Source organism: Cynoglossus semilaevis, chromosome W (genome assembly GCF_000523025.1).
Source record: "Cynoglossus semilaevis isolate Cse_v1.0 chromosome W, Cse_v1.0, whole genome shotgun sequence".
Classification (NCBI taxonomy): Eukaryota; Metazoa; Chordata; class Actinopteri; order Pleuronectiformes; family Cynoglossidae; genus Cynoglossus; species Cynoglossus semilaevis.
Window position 1 is genome coordinate 14883731 of NC_024327.1, and position 12551 is coordinate 14896281.

Here is a 12551-nt window from a genome sequence, read left to right on the forward strand (position 1 = left end):
ATTAGAGGGACAACACAGACAGGAAGGTTTGGAGAAAAAGCTAGAGAAGCCAGATTGAGATGGTTTGGACATGTGCAGAGGAGGGACAGTGGATACATTGGTAGAAGAATGTTAGAGATGGAGCTACCAGGTAGGAGAAAAAGAGGAAGGCCAAAGAGGAGATATATGGATGCAGTGAGGGAGGACATGCAGATAGTTGGAGTCAGAGTAGAAGATACAGAGAACAGGGACAGATGGAAATCAATGATTTGCTGTGGCAACCCCTGAAAAAGGGACAAAGCCGAAAGAAAAAGAAAGAAGATAATTAATATATGTTAAAATAAATCCATCCATCCATTCATTTTCATCCGGTTATCCGTTACCGGGTCGCGGGGGCAGCAGTCACCACCCAAATCACATTGCACCGTACCAACCCCCCTAAACCTTCCTGCGGGTGGTGAGTCCACTGGAAGGCGCCAACCTCCCTAACCAGGATTCGATCTTGCCCAGGAGGTGAACCCTGGGGTTCCACACCAATGACAGAGACATTGCCTCTGGGCCAAAGCGCCACATGTTAATATAAATATATAATAAAAAATGTAAAGTATGTTATTTCATTCCATTTAGCCCACTGTTGAGAAAAGCTTGGTTAAGTTTTTCCATTGATCTGACGCTTAGCACTGAATGCACTTTTTTTTCATAGGTAACTATATATATATGAACCCAAAATAGGTGCTTCTATTTTATTTTTACCATAATCTCATCACAGCCAGAAGGGAAACCATCCACTAATAAAATGTATTTCTTATAGGCTTATTGCTTTTGATAGGTGCATGTGTCTTTTCTTTGGTGCACGTGGGTAGATGGTTGCTTATGCTACTTTGGCAGTGTATGCTGATCTGACAAAACAGTGGCACGGAGCCAAAGAACCTGTTGCTCCACACTGATAGTTCATTTAGAGTCTGCAGGTAACACAATCAGCAGGTTTTTGTTGTGGTGGGAACAGGAATCTAGACTAACCTGTAGTAGAATCAGTCTCTGATGAGGGGAAAATATACAAAATCCACACAAAAAACAGTACAGAATTGATAATCTGCCTGTTGTCTGGCAATGACACGCTGAATAAGTATGCTTGTACATGTACAGTTATTTGAAATAATACATTGAAGGTGCTCAATTATGTACTGAACTCAGAAAACTATCTTTAAATGAACTGACAGGGTAATTAAAGCAAACTATGTTTAATAAGAGGCGTGACTAAGGACTAGACATTTGGAGTATAAAGGAAAACCTAATTTTATTGGATTTTTGACTTGGCTGTTCACTAGGACTAAACAATGACCACTATGTACAATACAGTGCCTCTCACCAAATGTCAGTAGGGCAAAAGGCAGATGCCTGGTGGTGGTGGAGTTTTTGATACCAGTGGTTGATAATGTCTTTGTGCTAATACTGGTTTCTTTGAAGTCTTCCTATCAGAATTCATACACTAATTTGTGTGCTTTTGTTTGCAAAATTTAATTAATTTTCATTCACACATCACTTTTTCTGTTTATGTCTTGAAAAAGTCATTGATGAACTTAATTCTCTCATGTGTAGTGAACCACAATGTTTGTTCATTTATACGCAGGATATACTTTGAGAGTACTGTATTTTTTTCCTTTTAGGATGTGTAAATTATCACAGTGTGATTTAGTGGAAGACCTGATCATGCAGTGAATGCTGATGACCTTGTCATGCTTTCTATTGTTTTCCCTGTTGCTAAAATATTATGAATTTGGGTTTTGACCACTGGCGCTTTGGCTCAGCAATGTCTCTGTCAGTGGTGTGGAACCCCAGGGTTCACCTCCTGGGCAAGATCGAATCCTGGTTAGGGAGGTTGGCGCCTTCCAGTGGACTCACCACCCACAGGAAGGTTCGGGGGCTTGGTAAGGTGCAGTGTGATTTGGGTGGCGGTTGTGGAGACTGCTGCCCCCATGAAGCGGACGATGATAGATGGATGGGGTTTTGACCAGGGGTGTCAAAGTCATGGGGCTGAAATTTTAATGCAGTAAAAAGCTTCTTCCTTTTATTTATTAAAAAAAAAAAAAAAAACTTTCATCACTAAGTAAGAATCTGGTGCAGAAAGAACTTCTGAAGCTTTATCTTGAATTTGGAGTTAGTGTAAAAGCTCAGTTAAAACATGGGTATGTCTTTTAATATGTTCATCTGGTTCTCTCAATTTAAAGAACTAATGTCCAACTACTTTATTTCTAGGTGGACAAATATCTAAACCCTCTGAAATTGTCAGATAGAACTCTGATGGAGCTGTCCATCAGATTTCGACGTGAGATGGACAAAGGGTTATGCAGGGACACAAACCCCACAGCTGCGGTCAAAATGCTGCCTACTTTTGTGCGCTCAACTCCTGATGGAACAGGTAGTACAACATACAATACATAGTTCACCTTTTTGTGATTATTGCCCCAAAAAGTCTATATGTATAGTTTTTTTTAACAAGTTTGAAAGCAGACAAATTAATTGACTTTGCCCATGACTGATAAGAGAAAACCTTACAGTCCACTAAAATGGACCAATATGACTAAGTTTTATTAGAAAGCAGCAGGTTTTGGGTCCCATAAGTTCTATAAAATAAACAGAAAACATTGCCACACAGTGCTGCCCTCAGTGTTAAACCTTGAGTAATAAAATGTCTTGCAGAGGAAGGTGAATTTCTGGCCCTTGACCTTGGAGGATCCAATTTCCGAGTCCTCTTGGTGAAAGTCAAGGCTAACGGCAAGCAAAAAGTGGAGATGGAAAATCAAATTTATGACATTCCTGAACATATTATGAGAGGCAGTGGAACAGAGGTAAGAAGCCCTCTAGTTTATCTGTGTATTAAGTACCATTTGTATGTATCATGTATATGCGTGCAAAACTTCTACTGTACTGTAAGTAGCTGTTTCTTTAAAAAAAATAGGTTGACATGACACAGATTTATAAAAAGTAAAATTTATTTATAAAAATAAATTTATAAAAATAAATAAATCTGTAACCAATGCTCTAAATTATACTTTCACATTGCAGATTAGTATTTGAGGTTGCTGAAGTTTTAGATGTGATGAGAAAAAAATCTAATTTATTTACCTTTACCTGAGTGTATCTTAATGTCACATTTTCTTTTTTCCAGTTTTTTGATCACGTGGTCGATTGTCTCTCAAATTTCATGGAGAAAAGGGGAATTAAGGACAAGAAACTCCCTTTAGGCTTCACTTTCTCTTTCCCGTGTCAGCAGACCAAGATAGATGAGGTAATTGATGTTGAAGATTTCACTACTCATCACTGCAACAATAGACTATTACTATGTTACTTCTCACATATTTGTAATTTGCATAAGTTAACTTACATTGATCCAGATCAAAGTTGGAAACCAGCTATTCCCAACGTCAGTGGAAGCATCACTTATTTTACTTTGGTTTGATTAGTTAGTACAACTACAACAGAGTACAGAGAACCTCAGAGAGTTGGATTAACAGGAACCCATTTTCATTTACCGGTAGTACCTCATTCCTTTCGCCAAGCACCTTATTAAATCCAACCTGTATTAAATGATCCTTAGTAGAGAAACCTTAGAGAGTTCTGACTTAACCAAAGTAACTGTGAATTGTTATGTTTTTGCTGTGCTATTTGCAAAGTGTTTTGATATCATGGACCAAAGGCTTCAGGGCCAGTGGAGTGGAGGGAAAAGATGTTGTTAGTCTTACATACACAAAATGACCTACTGTTTGATAATGTTTATAACAATTATTTTATTCAAAAAGTTTTGAGTTACAAAAGTTGTGGCTTTTTGTTTACAGTTGATGTAGGCGTGGGACCATAACAAATTTTGCCTGACTATATATTGTCCCACAAATGATTGCACATAAACAATACTATTGCCAACATTTGATACTTAACCACTCATGTAATGATAACTTAGAATATATCATATTGCATAAAAGAGTTAAGCCCAGTAATTTGAAAATAGACTATATTTAAAGTGATTGTGATCAACTGAAGTGTTACAAAAACAAACATTTGTTTTTTCTCTTAAATTTAGTGGACCATGTTATGACAAATTATATTCTGTGCTATTATCCACCATTTGACTTCCACTGAAACTCACGTGGAACCATCAGACAGATGTTATACCTAGGTATACATAGGAATTTGAGGTTAATATATTATTGACCTCTACTTACCATCTGGAATCTTTTGGATTTGTGTTTTGCACTGCATTTGTAATTACATGATTCTGTGTGAATGATGTAATAAGGTGATTATCAAGGACAGCACAAAGAATAATAGTTTTTTTAACATAAATTTTTAAACTCCAAACTCCTTCAAGCTGAAACCTGTTCTCCAGGTAGGTATGTGCAGTAAACTTAGAAAGTAGGGGTGTGTAATTGATCAAATTTGGATTAGAATCTTGATTTTAACCCAGTCAATCACAAAAATGACACAACCAAAACAAAAGCAAGTATTGTTGTAGCGGCATACACAGGGTTGTGATGTGTCGATAAGTTTTTATTGTTAAGATGCCACTAATAAAAGATGACGCCTTTCTCCCATCCTCACCAAAGTTACAAGTAACGGAAGCAATGCACATACCGTCAGTATCAAAATGAAATTATAGGCGAGACACCAGGAGCAGGTAAACAACACTGCAATCTAAATGTTGGACAGTCTGTAAAAATGCTAACGGTACATCAGTACTGTTCAGTAATGATGTTGAAAGTAGAATTTTCAATATAAATTGCATTAGTACGAAAAAAACGTGTAAACAAAGATCACAACATCAGGTCTGTTCTATAGTGACAGGAACCTGCAAAATTAATACAATCAGCAGAAGAGCACAGGTTATAGAAAAATGTGAAAACAACATTATTACATTATTCATTTGTCTGTGTCATAAATAGAGAAAACCAACGACAACCTCTTCTTCTTATGTCGTCTAATCACACAATAAACTCAAAGTCGAGTCAACAAGTTTTTTAATGATGTCTTCACTTTGACAGAGTTCGAACTACTTAGAGACACATGTCCAACAATGATCACGTAACTCTCCATAAAGGAAAGTGAATTATTTGTCATTGTGACAAATAGCACCTAGTGAGATGTACGCATCTCAAGTCAATTTTTACTCTTGGCTTTGTGACAGTTTCATCCTCCAGGACAGACTGTACAGGGATCATATGATCATGTAGCCACTTCAGCCTGTGGAATTTCACAGCACTGCAGTCACTTTGAAGTTGTTGTAATGCATAACTGGGACTGCTTCTCCTTCAAAGTGCCTGTTGGTAGGCTTGATCTGTTCTTGTGTAAATGTTTCTTACACATCAAATTACATTGCCACCCATTTAATAAAGTGACAACTACTGGTTGTGTTAAGGATCAAATGTAAGCCACACGACTTTTCAACTCCTCCCAGGGGAGGTTGCCCTGTGCCACTCCCGTGTCACAAGATAATTTTTCTTTTAGTGGCCTAGGGACAACTAACCATCTAGTATCTGACTAATTTGTGCAGGAAATGACTTTTGTTAAACACACTTCGACATGTGTGCTACTTAATTTACAATGGATATACAGTACTGGAGATGGTGCTGAGGGGCCTCGGGCAAAACCTGTAGCTCAATGTTTGGTCTTAGTTATCAAACATGACATTGTACACATCCAAGTGAGTAATGGCCTTTTGCCCAACCTCAGATGTGTGAATCAATCACCATATATTGTTGGTTAACCAGAAGAAAAACAATACTAAAGTCTTTACAGCCAACTTGATGAGGATCGCCCAGGACCAGTGATGTAAAGATAGAGAGACTCTACCTTGGTGGTGCATTTAAGGTGCATCTGTAAAGTTGGTTACACCCACAGATAATGTGCTGAAGACATGGTATTCTGCACAATATTTTATTTTTAACACAGTGAGAAATGATGGGAGATATAATGGAATTGGAATTCTTAATTTTCTAACGATTTTTTAACGATGGCTTGCATAAGGTTTAAGTTCTAAGGTACACTATATTACCAAAAGTATTCGCTCACCTGCCTTGAATCATACTATGAACTGAAGTGCCATCCCATTCCTAACCCAGAGTTCAATATGATGTCGGTCCACCTTTTGCAGCTATTACAGCTTCAACTCTTCTGGGAAGACTGTCCACAAGGTTGAGGAGAGTGTTTATAGGAATTTTTGACCATTCTTCCAAAAGCACACTGAAAAATAAATGAGTGGATAACCTTTGTATAGTGTGGTATTTTAAAAGGACACATTTGCATAATTTACTCAGTTGCACTGACCACATTCTGCAGTTCTGCAGGTCCTTCCTGGAAAATTGGCTGTGTTTTGGTTTCTAGGTATAGGTCAGCAAATGGTGGACATTTTTGGAATAAACAGTCCTTTTCATTGGCAGGTTTGAGAAGATGATCAGTGGCATGTACTTGGGGGAACTAGTCCGTCTCATCCTGGTGAGGATGGCTAAAGAGCAGCTGGTCTTCGGGGGGCCAGACCACAGCAAAACTCCTCACCACAGAAAGCTTCAGCGTCAGAAACATCTACACCATTGAAAATGACAAGTTAGTTTCATGTTGCTTAACTCAAAAGCATTTATGAGTCATTTTTTTCAAAAGCTGTCTGATGTTTTCAGCAAAAGAAAGTAAATGTGTTTTTGAACCTCATTAGTCTGCCTTCTTATCAAAGGTGTGGAAGAAAGTAAGATGAAAGCTGTTTAAATGAACTTTGACATACTACAAGTCTTGAATTTTCTTTACTTGTACAAATAAATTAGTTTATCTATTTGAAGTAACATTAAGTTCTTTCTTGTGCTCATTTCACAGACTGATTATACTGATGGTTTGTTAACAAGTGTGTTTTATTTAAAATGTTTGCAAAGCAATGAACAAACAAGTTTTAGGTAACACATTTGTAACCCAACAGAAAAGAAGAAGGTCTGGCCTGTGCTGAGAAAGTTCTACGGGACCTGGGTCTGGACCCATCTGTGGAAGACTGCTTAACCACTCAGAGGGTGTGTCAAATAGTATCGACACGGGCTGCTTACCTGTGTGCTGCCACCCTGGTGGCCATACTGCGGCAAATTTGGGATAACAAAGCGGCCGAGAAATTGCGTACAACCATCGGAGTAGACGGGTCTGTTTATAAAAATCATCCACAGTAAGTCACCCTTTTAATGAACTAGACAACTTCTTGTTCTGTTGTCAGATAAAAAAATGTTATTCTAGTCTGATATGCATCTGTGTCATACATACGAGAATAGAAAATTAGTATGCATTTAAAAATCATTTTCAACTGGTGCTTTTATCAAGGTTGCAACATAACACGCATAATGGATCTTCACACTAGGTGCCCTCCAAACGTACCACTGGGATTCTATGTGGAATAGAACCCATAATCTTCTACAGATGTGGACAAAATTGTTTGTACCCTTCTGTTAAAGAAACCCACAATAGTCACTGAAATAACTTGAAACTGACAAAAGTAATAAATACAAATTTACTGAAAATTAACTAATGGGAATCAGACATTGCTTTTGAATTCTGGTTCAACAGAATCATTTTAAAAAACAAAATAATGAAACTGGACTGGACAAAAATGATGGTACCCCCAGAAAAGATTGAAAATGATTTAACCATAGGGACATGTTAAACTAAGGTGTGTCCTGTAATTAGCATTAGCATAGAAGGTGTCTTCAAACTTGTAATCAGCCAGTCCGTCTATTTAAAGGGTGAAAAGTAGTCTCTGTGCTGTTTGGTATCGTGTGTACCACACTGAACATGGACCACAGAAAGCTAAGGAGAGAATTGTCTCAGGAGATTAGAAAGAAAATTATAGACAAGCATGTTAAAGGTAAAGGCTATAAGACCACCTCCAAGCAGCTTGATGTTCCTGTGACAACAGTTGCACATATTATTTAGAAGTCCAAGGTCCATGGGACTGTAGCCAACCTCCCTGGATGTGGCCGCAAGAGGAAAATTTATGACAAATTTAAGAGACGGATAACACGAATGGTAACCAAAAAGCCCAGAACAACTTCCAAAGAGATTAGAGGTGAACTCCAAGGTCAAGGTACTTTAGTATCAGAACGCATCATCCGTTGCTGTTTGAGCCAAAGTGAACTTAGTGGAAGATGACCAAGGAGGACACCACTGTTGAAAGCAAATCATAAATAAGCGAGAATGGAATTGGCAAAAATGCATAATGACAAGCCACAAAGCTTCTGGGAGAATGTCCTTTGGACAGATGAGACAAAACTGGAGCTTTTTGGCAGGTCACATCAGCTCTATGTTTATAGATGCAAAAATGAAGCATACGAAGAAAAGAACACTGTACCTACTGTGAAACATGGAGGAGACTCAGTTATGTTCTAGGCTGCACAGGGTGTCTTGAATCTGTTCAGGGTTCAAGACTATCAGGGCATTCTGGAGTGAAATGTGCTGCCCAGTGTCAGAAAGCTTGGTCTCAGTCGCAGGTCATGGGTCCTCCAACAGGATAATGACCCAAAACACACAGCTAAAAACACCCAAGAATGGCTAAGAACAAAACATTGGACTATTCTGAAGTCCAATGTCCTATTGAACATTTGTGAAAGGAACTGAAACATGCAGTCTGGAGAAGATGCCCTTCAAACCTGAGACGGTTGGAGCAGGAGTGGGCTAAAATACCTGTTGATAGGTGCTGAAGCCTCCTTGAGAGTTACAGAAATCGCCTGATCGCAGTGATTGCCTCAAAGGGTTGTGCAACCAAAAAGTTAAGGGTACCATCATTTTTGTCCAGGCCAGTTTCATTATTTTGTTTTTTAAAATTATTCTGTTGAACCACAATTTAAAAGCAATGTCTGATTTTCATTAGGTCATTTTCAGTACATTTTTATTTATCACTACTTTTGTCAGTTTCAAGTTATTTCAGTGACTATTGTGGGTTTATCTTTCTTTAACAGAAGGGTACCAACAATTTTGTCCACGTCTGTAGAAGATTATGGGTTCTATTCCACATAGAATACCAGTGGTACGTTTGGAGGGCACCTAGTGTGAAGATCCATTATGCGTGTTATGTTGCAACTTTGATAAAAGTACATACTTTTTTACTGTACATAGCAGATGGGAATCATACTACTGCACCACTGTAGTTCTTGTCTAAATGAATGTCTATGTGTATATTTTTTTAGTTATGTTTTTTAATCTCTTGAGAGAGCTCCAACTGGGTTTCTTACTTGGAAAGAGTAAAATAAACTTCTGGCAGATTCTGGTTAGACATCTGGGATGAGCGTTGTTGATTCTTCTCAACAGATGGTAGCAGATTAAAAATCATGAAGGAACTTCCCCAGAAAAAGAAGCTAAAAAGTTATGATAATTAAAACTTAGAATTGTGGAGATAACAAATCAAATGTAAAAAAAAGCCCTGATATAATAAATTATAGTAAATTATAAATTATATTAATCATGTGAAATAAAAGAAGAGGTCCTTTTAAAGAAGAAAACCAACACCAGATCATAACTAAATGGCTCCCCATTAAATACTGACTTTTGTCCATTGAAAAAGATAAAAGGAAATTGTGCTTTTGTTGCACAGGTTTCCCAGGAGGCTTCACAAGATGGTACCTGACTGCGATGTACGGTTCTTGCTGTCCCAGTATGCCAGTGGAAAAGGATCAGCCATGGTGACGGCAGTAGCCTACCGTTTGGCTGCTCAGATTTCTGAGCGTCAACGTGTGCTTGACACCTTGCGTTTGAGCCGTGAGCAGCTGCTGGAGGTGAAAACAAGGATGAGTGAGGCAATGCTGCAAGGCTTGTCTAAACAAACCCATGGACAGGCAAGTGTCCAGATGCTTCCTACCCACGTCAGATCAACACCAGATGGAAGAGGTAACTATGAAGAAAGAAAATAATAGTTTCCAGTTTTGTAACTGTATATTAAATACTTTCTTCTTGTCCTCATTGCAATCCTCAGAGCATGGCGACTACTTGGCTTTAGATCTTGGAGGTTCAAGCTTTCGGGTGTTGGTGGGTGTTGCTGGTTCAAATGCAACATGGGAAAAGACACAGTGTGAACATGCACCAAAAGATCTACACCATTTCACAGGAGATAATGCAAGGCACAGGAGAAGAGGTGAAACTGAAGGGTTAAATTGCAGTGTCCACACTGTCTCCTGGCTCGGGGTCCACTTCTGGCCTGTGTACCCCATACATCTGGCCTGTGACTAGATTTCATTAATAATTAAATTTTCCTCTTGCAATTTTTTGCACTTAAGTATTATACAGTGTGTAAATAAAACCAAACCACTTCTGCTAAAATGTATTATATTTTTGATGATGTTAGTAATAGTTTCCCTCATATTTGGATCCTGAACCCCCTGATTTACAGCATGATATGAAAACATTTGAGTCCATATCTTTAGGAGACATATTTTACTTCATATAATTAAGACTTACTTTATATTCATGTTTTATAATTTCTGTCCACATTTATTGCTTAAATTCTAGTACATTTATTTGTGTAGTTTATTGTGGTTTAACCCTTAACAACAGCACATCAAAAGAATCTGTGTGTTAGTTTTCCTTTTCTTCCCAAATAGTATTATTAATTTTGGAAGGCCCGATCTTCTAAAAAAATTAATGAACATTTCATGTCATGGTTTTATTTGCATTGAGAGTTCTTCAACAGTTTTCATTTCAACATTTTGAAAAAAACAAAGTATCTGACAATGTCAGATATTTGTGTATTCCCTTGCGTTCCTTTGCTGTACTTTACATATTTCCACACAACCACATGAATTATAATGTATTTCTAGTTCGATGCAATAGATATCTAAGTTAAGTCATAAAGACTAAATGAAACTTTGGCCTCCAGAGCCATGTTTTTATTTTCTCTTTTAGAAACTTGCATGTTACGACATGAACAGGCAAAAAAAACTTAAATAAAATTTAAAAAAATCATAATTTACTCTATTTTTTTCATCTGCTTTGCCTATTATCTGATTATTATGTCAAATGTTGTAGGCCTGTATTTACAACAGGTTATCTTAATTTATTCTTGTAATGTATAGTGTTAATATTATTTTTGTTTCAAAAACTTTGTTTTAATAACTTTTTGAACTTATTCCCCAGCTTTTCAGCCACATTGTGCACTGTATCTTGGATTTTCTGGAGTACATGGGCATGACCGGTGCTTCCTTACCTTTGGGATTTACATTCTCCTTCCCTTGTCGCCAGAGCAAACTTGACCAGGTATAGTTCGCAAAATGCATTTCATTATACTGAAAGGTGTGTCTCAAGGTCGTGCTGTTTATGAAAATGTAAGTGACTGAATGCCCTTTCATTTGTCCAGGGCATTCTTCTAAAATGGACGAAGGGTTTCAAAGCCAGTGGCTGTGAAGGCCAAGACATTGTTATGTTACTTAAGGAAGCAGTGCGTCAAATCAGGGTGAGTAATATCACCTTCTAAATGCTGTAAGAAGTTGATGGACATGGATTGTAGACTGTTGACTTGCACTTAGTGCATAATATAAATGTCTGTAATGTGCCATTAGTGTCAGTGTGACTTCTCTAAAGTCAAAACAGCAAAGTCTGAGATTGATACAGTATGATATTTGCATAGACCTGTTGACTTTGCAAGAAAGAATATTCACTCACTTCACTTACTCAAGATCTCCTCATTCCTGCCATATAAGGCTTTGTTTATACCCTGGTCATGGGATCATCACTAAAGGTTTAAGATTTTGTTTGTATTTTTTTTTTTTTAATTTTGCTTTACATAGTTTGTTTTGCAAAAATAATCTTAGCATCTACTACATTTTGCTAAAACATTATAAACATTTATCTGGCTTTGAAAATAATACTCATATTTAAATGGTACACAGTAAATATCACTTGGAATATAAAGCAAATATTGGCTGTCCTTCCAAAAACTAGATCTTCTCTGATGAAGATGATGACTTGACAGCATTTCTGAGTGGGTTATGCTGTTCCATCACAGCAGGTTAATGCCTGCAGGAACAGCAGTGAAAAACAAGATCCATCCATCCATCCATTTTTATCCGCTTATCCGTTACCGGGTCACAGGGGCAGCAGTCGCCACCCAAATCACACTGCACCGTACCAACCCAAATGATTCAAATGATACAGACAATTATTCCAGAGGTATGGTCGTCTGAACACCTCATGGTTAATTAGCAAGTTGCTTTTCTTCTTAGGGCTGCATTTAATTAGCTTTGATGAATGGGGGGGCTGTTAGGATTTTTTAAAAGGTTACACTTCTGAGACCTAACATCTTGATAATAAATACATTTTATTTCATAGGCGCCTTTCTGTCACCCAAGGACACCTTACAGTGAATACAAAGATAACAACACAGCATTAAAAAACAATAAAACATTAAGAACAAGTTAAAATACAACAGTGAAATATCAGATGGAGAAGGCAATTTTAAACAGATGAGTTTTAAGTGCAGACTTGAATTGTGGGAGTGAATTGATGTTCCTCAAGACGGGGGGTAGAGAGTTCCAGAGCTGGGGAGCAGAGCGACTGAAAGCTCTGTACCC

The 12551-nt window shown here is 37.7% G+C and overlaps 1 pseudogene; it reads left to right on the forward strand.

Moving 5' to 3' along the window:
* The window catches only part of LOC103397269 (hexokinase-2-like), a 20909-nt pseudogene that overhangs the window by 3403 nt on the left and 4955 nt on the right, over positions 1–12551 (forward strand).